The sequence below is a fragment of the Brassica napus genome, chromosome C6 (assembly GCF_020379485.1).
Source record: "Brassica napus cultivar Da-Ae chromosome C6, Da-Ae, whole genome shotgun sequence".
NCBI classification, from domain to species: domain Eukaryota; kingdom Viridiplantae; phylum Streptophyta; class Magnoliopsida; order Brassicales; family Brassicaceae; genus Brassica; species Brassica napus.
This window is the reverse complement of record NC_063449.1, coordinates 18152073-18159203: the sequence shown is the minus strand read 5'-3', so window position 1 is coordinate 18159203 and position 7131 is coordinate 18152073. Positions and strand designations below refer to the sequence as shown.

General features: G+C 25.4%; 1 long non-coding RNA gene across 1 annotated transcript; it reads right to left on the bottom strand.

Moving 5' to 3' along the window:
• Window positions 1-2767: 2767 nt before the first annotated feature.
• On the bottom strand, window positions 2768-3238 carry LOC106418034. Its single transcript, XR_001283584.2, has 2 exons — window positions 3000-3238; window positions 2768-2892 (listed from the first exon to the last, which is right to left on the bottom strand). It is a non-coding gene; the product is annotated as an uncharacterized LOC106418034 (long non-coding RNA).
• Window positions 3239-7131: the final 3893 nt, after the last annotated feature.

The following is a 7131-nucleotide window of genomic DNA, read 5'->3' as shown; positions in this document are numbered from 1 at the left end:
AAAGAAAATGTAAGATGTTTCGTGTTGGTCTGTGTCGTTAACTAGTTGTCGATGTTGTTTTAGTAAATAGTTATTTATGTTGTGTTTAGGTGCAATGCGTGGTTAGCGTGAACAGTCAGGAGGATCCAAGTTGTGTTTGTGGTTTAGTATTATTATGTGGTCAAAAGTCAAATTTTAATAATATGTGGTTGACCACGTTTTTTGTCAAGGCAATTAAAAGCGTTTGGTTAAGCTAATGCAACGAATGGAAAAAAAAACAGATCATTGGGTCTGTTGTGCAGTAGGCAACTTCTCATACGAAGTTAGTGCTTTAGTAACTGGCAAATTGGATACATGTGGTCACCGACCATATGAAGTTACGGTTAGGATGGTTTGTGGCCATAGCTCAAGTTAGAGTGGATGTGTTCATGGATAGGGTCAGAATCGACAGTTTGTTTCTGGTATGGTCAGTGCCGTCCCATACTTTTGAGAGGCTTCAAGCTTTAAAGAAATTGTAGCCCTCCAATACAAACAATATGTTGTTCAAAATTAATTATAAACAAAAAAAATAGAAGTTTGCTAAATAATGGTTCGAACAGTAACCAATAGGTTAACCTTTGAACAATTTGACTATTAAACAAAACTAACATCTTAGAAAATGTGGCCTTCCAATTACAATTATATTTTGTGGCCTAAATCAAATGCTTTATGTGCCTTATAGAAGGAACGGGCATGGGTATGGTTGTGGGAAGGAAACGAGTTCTATATATCACCGCTGGTTACGGCTCCTCGACGAGTCCGATTGGGAGACGATGAAATCCTTAACGGGTTAGAGAATTGTGGAGGAGAAAGAGAGAAGTCGTCGACGGTCTGGAGAATTATGTGGAGGAACATAGAGATGAATTGCGGCGGAGATGAAGAAGAAAAAGTGTTTAACGGAAGTCTCATATTTTGATTTTTAGATCTATTTAGTTGAAAGCGTTTTTTTATGGTTGAAACTAATCATAACTTTTAAGAAAGAGAGAAGGTAAGACTAGGCATGGGCGTTCGGGTATCCGTTGGCATTCGGGTCGGGTTTTTCGGATTTTCGGATTTTCGGGTTTACGCTTCTAGGTCCCATACTAAAATTTTATTAGTACGGGTCGGATTCGGATAATAACACTTCGGGTTCGGTTCAAAATTGTATTGCATCATAAAACCCATAAAGTAATCATATATCGTACGGATTCGGGTTATATCGGTTCGGTTCGGATATAACCAAAATAAAAAACAAAATTTTTGAAGTAAAACATAAAGAAAAACATCTAAATTAAATAAAAATTAATCTATCACATATAAAATTGATAAAATAACAATAAAATGTTAAATAAAGCATGAAAACAAACATCATTTGTAAAAAATATGTATTGCCTTATAGAGAGTAGACTTTTTATTTCAATGAACAAATTATAAAATACTTATTTATAACTAATTGTGTACTTAAAGCATTTATTAGAATTTTAATATTTATTATTATATATAATATTACTACAAATATTGAATTTAATAATTGGAATACTTATATATATTTCAAAATATTTATATTGACTATTAATTTCGGATTTTTCGGGTTACCCGTTCGGGTTCGGTTAATAACACTTCGGGTTCGGATATTTTTTGTACCACCCTACAAAACCCGTTCGGGTATTTTTACGTTTCGGGTCGGATAACGGGTCGGGTTTTTCGGTTCGGGTTCGGTTCGGATTTCGGGTTCCGGATTTTATGCCAAGCCCTAGGTAAGACTTAGAACTCGTTAGCTTTAGATTTCAAGAGTTTAAAAGAAAGAAGGGTATTTACGACAAATCATGAGGCAAAAGTACACTACATGCTCAAAGTATGTCATTGTGTGAAGAGGAGACTTGAAAGTATGTTAAAGAGTAAATTTTTCTTTATAAAATAGAACAATTCTGTAATAGAGATGAAATATACTTCAATGTATTCTTCTAAAATAACAATCTCTAGATCTAGAGTTAAAATAGAAGAATGATATTTCTTCCTCTAAAAATAGAAGAAAAACTAGCAATAGCGATCTTTATAATAGAAAAAAAAAGGTAGATTGAAGCAATTTTACCTCTAAATGCTATTATAGAGATACAATATTATTGGGTTGGAGATGCTCTGATAAAATATGAGAGATTATTACTTGCTCTCACTGTAGTTTTAGTTGCTGATAAAGTTGAGGTAGTATGATGAAGCAGAATATTCAGATAGGATCGTATATGATCTTTGTCTTTTTTTTTTTAAACACAATGATCTTTGTCTAAAAAACACATTTTTCTTATATCAATCACACATAAATTAAACATGTTGAAAATTTATTCTCGTAACATCGTTTATTTAACCAATTGTAGTTTTTATAAGTAATTTTTATCTTATTTGGCTGAGTTTAACTTAACACCAATTTTATTTATTTAAATCAGTTCAAAGATTTGGGTTAAATGAATATTTTTAGATACTTTTATTAATATTGACAAAAAAGATCTCGAACTTTTAAGATGATCTCATATATATACTATATGGTAAAATTTATTATAGAAATTTGTTGAGCAACCAATTTTTGATAAAACATGGCACAGTTTTATATAAACTCATAATTTTAAAGTCGGTAAAACCAATTATCTCTTTTGTGTTAGTAGTTTTGTTTTGTAATATATTTTTTTTCTTTTTTTTTGTCATTCGGTAGTTTACTTTACTTTCTGGGACTTATATATATAACCCGCATAAGAAATTAGAAATAATTATATTATTAATATTTTTATTCGATTTTAACAAGAAATTAAGACTATAGAAATTATCACAAACTTTCTATATAACTTCTTCTAATTATTTTTTCTTCCACGAACTTCCACAGGTGCATTTCATGTAAAGTTCTGTCTGTGAAAATAAACCATATACAATTTATAGGTAAAATTTATTGTGTGAAACACTAATAATACATTACAATAGAATAGTATAGACAGAAGGAGTAGAAACATTAGTACCTAGGGGGAGGAGGGGGTCCTCCTCGACCATGATGATGTCCTCCTGGACCATGATGAGGGTTTGTGTCACCACATTTAGCTTTACAATGTTTAAAACAATTACCGTGGTGAGGCTTACAAGGTTTACAACATTTGTGAAAACATTTTTTTTTTATTCGCTTCTACTGTTACCGCAACAGCGATCACCACCATCATTATTAAAACTATCGCACTCCATTTTGCCATTCTTAACTCTTAACAAGCTTGTTCTACCCTTTTCACTCTTATTTTTCTCTTATAATTATGATTGTTATATAATTTTCAATAAATCAAACTCTATATATAATACTTTTGTTTGTATCTTTTTAAATTTGAGTATATTCTCTTACTAAAGTTTTTTCATATTTTAATTGGTTTTCTCTTTTCATTTCTTTCTATATTTAAAATATGATATGTTTTATAGCATTAACATTTATTTTTACAGAAATAAATAGATGTGATTACATATGGATATTTCAATAAATCTAATCTATTTAATTCTTATAATAAATGACTTTTAATATGATTATATATATAATATATATATATATATATAAGTAGTTGTGTGTAATATAATTTTTATTTTCCTTTAATTTAATTCAATTAATAAATAATAAATAATAATGAATTTTTGATTTTATCTTTAATAATAAATAATAATCAATTTTAGATGCAAAAATTAAGTTAATTAAATAAATAATAATCAATTATATATATAATTTAATTCAATTTTTTTTCAACATTTTCCAAATTGCATTTTTGTAATTTGACATTTTATCTTAAATAATAAATAATAATCAATTTTAGATGAAAATATTAATGTTAATTAAATAAAGTTTCTTAATTCTAAGTTTTCCACTTTTGTTCTTTTTTGTTCAGAAAAAGATCTGATATTCAACATTTGATTTTGATTCGGTTTAAATTGTTTTTTTTTTTGTAAACAATATTTATTTTAATTTCTTTTACATTAACATAGTTGATTAATACGTTAATATATTTGGGAATAAATTTCTAAACAATAAAACATGATTAAAGTTTAATAATAATACATTTTATTTGTTAGTTAAGGTGGTTAATAATATTTTAAACCATGTTTTATTTTTTAGAAATTTATTTAAACAATAGATTGTTTGGAGGGAAAATAATTGTTAAACATTATATCATTTCATTATATAGGTTGGATTTATAGAAAAACTATAGATAGATGGCATATTTTTACCAATTATAAAATTCCGTCCGGAATGTAGTTGGAAAATATGGGGAGATGAATGTAGGGAGAATTCTAGTTTTACCACAAATTTGATTAAATAATTACTATTTTCATAAATATTCTAAATTTTTGATGTAAAAGACTAAAATAAATCTCTTAAAGCATTTTTAATTTTTTATAAACTCAGCCACATCCTAAAAATACTAATCATAAAAAATAATCACTAAACTCTAAACCCAAAATATAAAGTTGACTGTCCAAAGATATATTTTGTGAATGTTTTAAAAGTGGAAAGAATAAAAAATGAATATAAGGTTGATTGTCCAAAGATATCTTTTGTCAGTATTTTAAAAACTGAGATTTGATTAAGATTCGATTTAGTGATTAATGATTTAAAAATTTGTTATCAAAGATAAAAAATATTATAAAGCCATAAGAGTAAGAATCCTTATTTAATAAATAATAAAATTGTATATGTGTTTTCAAACCGCGAGATTACTTTTATTTGCAAAATTTTATCCACTATAAATTATAGTTGCATCTTTTATTTTTTATAAATTTATTTACATCACTAAGTTTAGTTTGGTAAGTTTTGAATTTGTTTTAATTTATTTTTAACAAATTAAAATGAAAAATAGCAATACATTGTTTAATATGTCTTGCATTGAAAAATATTTGTTTTTATATCTTATTAATGAAAATGATTTATTGGGTTCATTTAAATATGATTAATCTATCGGATGATCGATGAAATAATCCGTAACATTATATAATTGTAAAAAGATCAAATTTATCAGTTCCACTATATTCAAATTTCTTTTTTAAACGAACTTTTTCTCAAAAAAAATCAAAAACAAATTTGGATAATTTTTTGTGAAATTGCCACAAATACCACATTCATAGTACCGCTTTTCATGTTTACACTAATCATTTTTACCCTCATTTTTAATGAAGGGAAAAATACTCTTATATCACTAGGGTTAACTAATATATACTTAGGGTTTAGAGTTGAGGGGTGGGGTGGGGTAGGGTTTGTGGAATGTAAAATTTGAGATTCTAATAAATATATAAATAAATACTTAAAAATATATATATAAAAAATTTTAAAATATAGTTTCAAACATAATTTTCGATTTTCAAAAAGAAATTTTGAAAAATATAAAAAGAAATTCAAAAAGAAAATTTATAAAAAGTTCGAATTTGAAAAAGTATAATTCGAAAACATAAAAAAATTATTTTTTTATTTTTTTTTTACATAATGATTTATTATATATATAGATAACAAGGGTATAAGAATCTTTTGCCACTTAATGAAGAATGTATTTTTGAAAATGTTCATTTAGTGGTGGTAAAGATGAAAAGTGGTACAATGAAAGTGGTAAACATAAAATTTCCCCTAATTTTTTTTAAATGTTTAAGAATATCTTTTTGAATATGTACATTTTATTTTCCCAAATTCGGAAATTTCTTCATAAGTGGAAATACTTCTTGAATGTGAATTATATCAATATTTAGGAAGCTTCTCATAAATATATATGATATCTTCCTGAATTTGACTTACATGCATATTTAGAAAATTATTATTCAATATATAACATCTTTCAAAAATTTACGTCGATGCTTTTAAATGTATATGATATTTTTATAAAATTTTGATATCAAACTGAAGAAGTTCTTCCAAAAACTTAAGGAAGATAATATACATATTTCAGAATATCTTACTAAATATACATGTAACTTAAACTTAATAGGGTATTCATCAATATATATATTCATGAATGTCTCCCTAAAAATATATTTCAGAATTTATTTTTAAAATACACATTTCTGAATTTTTTTCTAAATGTTATGAATATATTATTATAAATATTTATCAATATTTTTTCCTAAAAAACATATTCATCAATATTTTTTTTTTCCTAAAAAACATATTTATCAATATCTTCCTTAATTTCAGGATTGCATTTTGCCTCAACTCAAATTCAAGAAGATATCATGATGAATTTTCATGTTTACCTTTTTTATATCATTATTCATGTCTACCATCAATAAAGAGACATTTTCAAAAATACATTTTTCATTAAGTGATAAATTTTAAGTGACAAAAGACTTTTATAGTCTTGTTCTTTATATATTTAATAAATAATTATTTAAATAAATAATAAAATAAAAAATAATATTTGTTATGTTTTCGAATTATACTTTTTCAAATTCGAATTTTTTTATAAATTTTATTTTTTTTGAATTCTTTCGATTTTTTTTCAAAATTTCTTTTTGAAAATCAAAAATTATTTTTGAAGCTATTTTTTAAAAAAAAATTATATATTTTTAAAGTATTTATTTATAATTTATTAGAATCCTAAATTTCATATTCCAAAAACCCTATCCCACCCCTCAACTCTAAACCTTAAGTCTAGATTAGTTAACCTTATGGTTATAAATGTCTTTTATCCCTCCTTAAAAATGGAAGTAAAATTTGTTAGTGTAAACATGAAAAGTGATACTATGAATGTGGTAGTTTTGACAATTTTCTATATATCAGGGGAAATTGCCACAAATACCGTATTCATAGTATACTTTTCATGTATACACTAATCAATTTTACTCTCACTTTTAATGAAAGGTAAAAGATACTTATACCCCTAGGTTAACAAATTAGACTTAGGGTTTAGATTTGAGGTGTGAGGTAGGGTTTTTGGAATATGAAATTTAGGATTCTAATAAATATATAAATAAATATCTAAAAAAAATTTTTAAAAAAAATTAAAAATAGTTTCAAACATAATTTTCAATTTTCAAAAAGAAAATTTGAAAAAAAAACAATTAAAATCAAATTCGAAAAAAAAATAAAAAAAAAGGTACCTTGAATGTGGTATTTTTGACAATTTTCTATATATCAGAGGA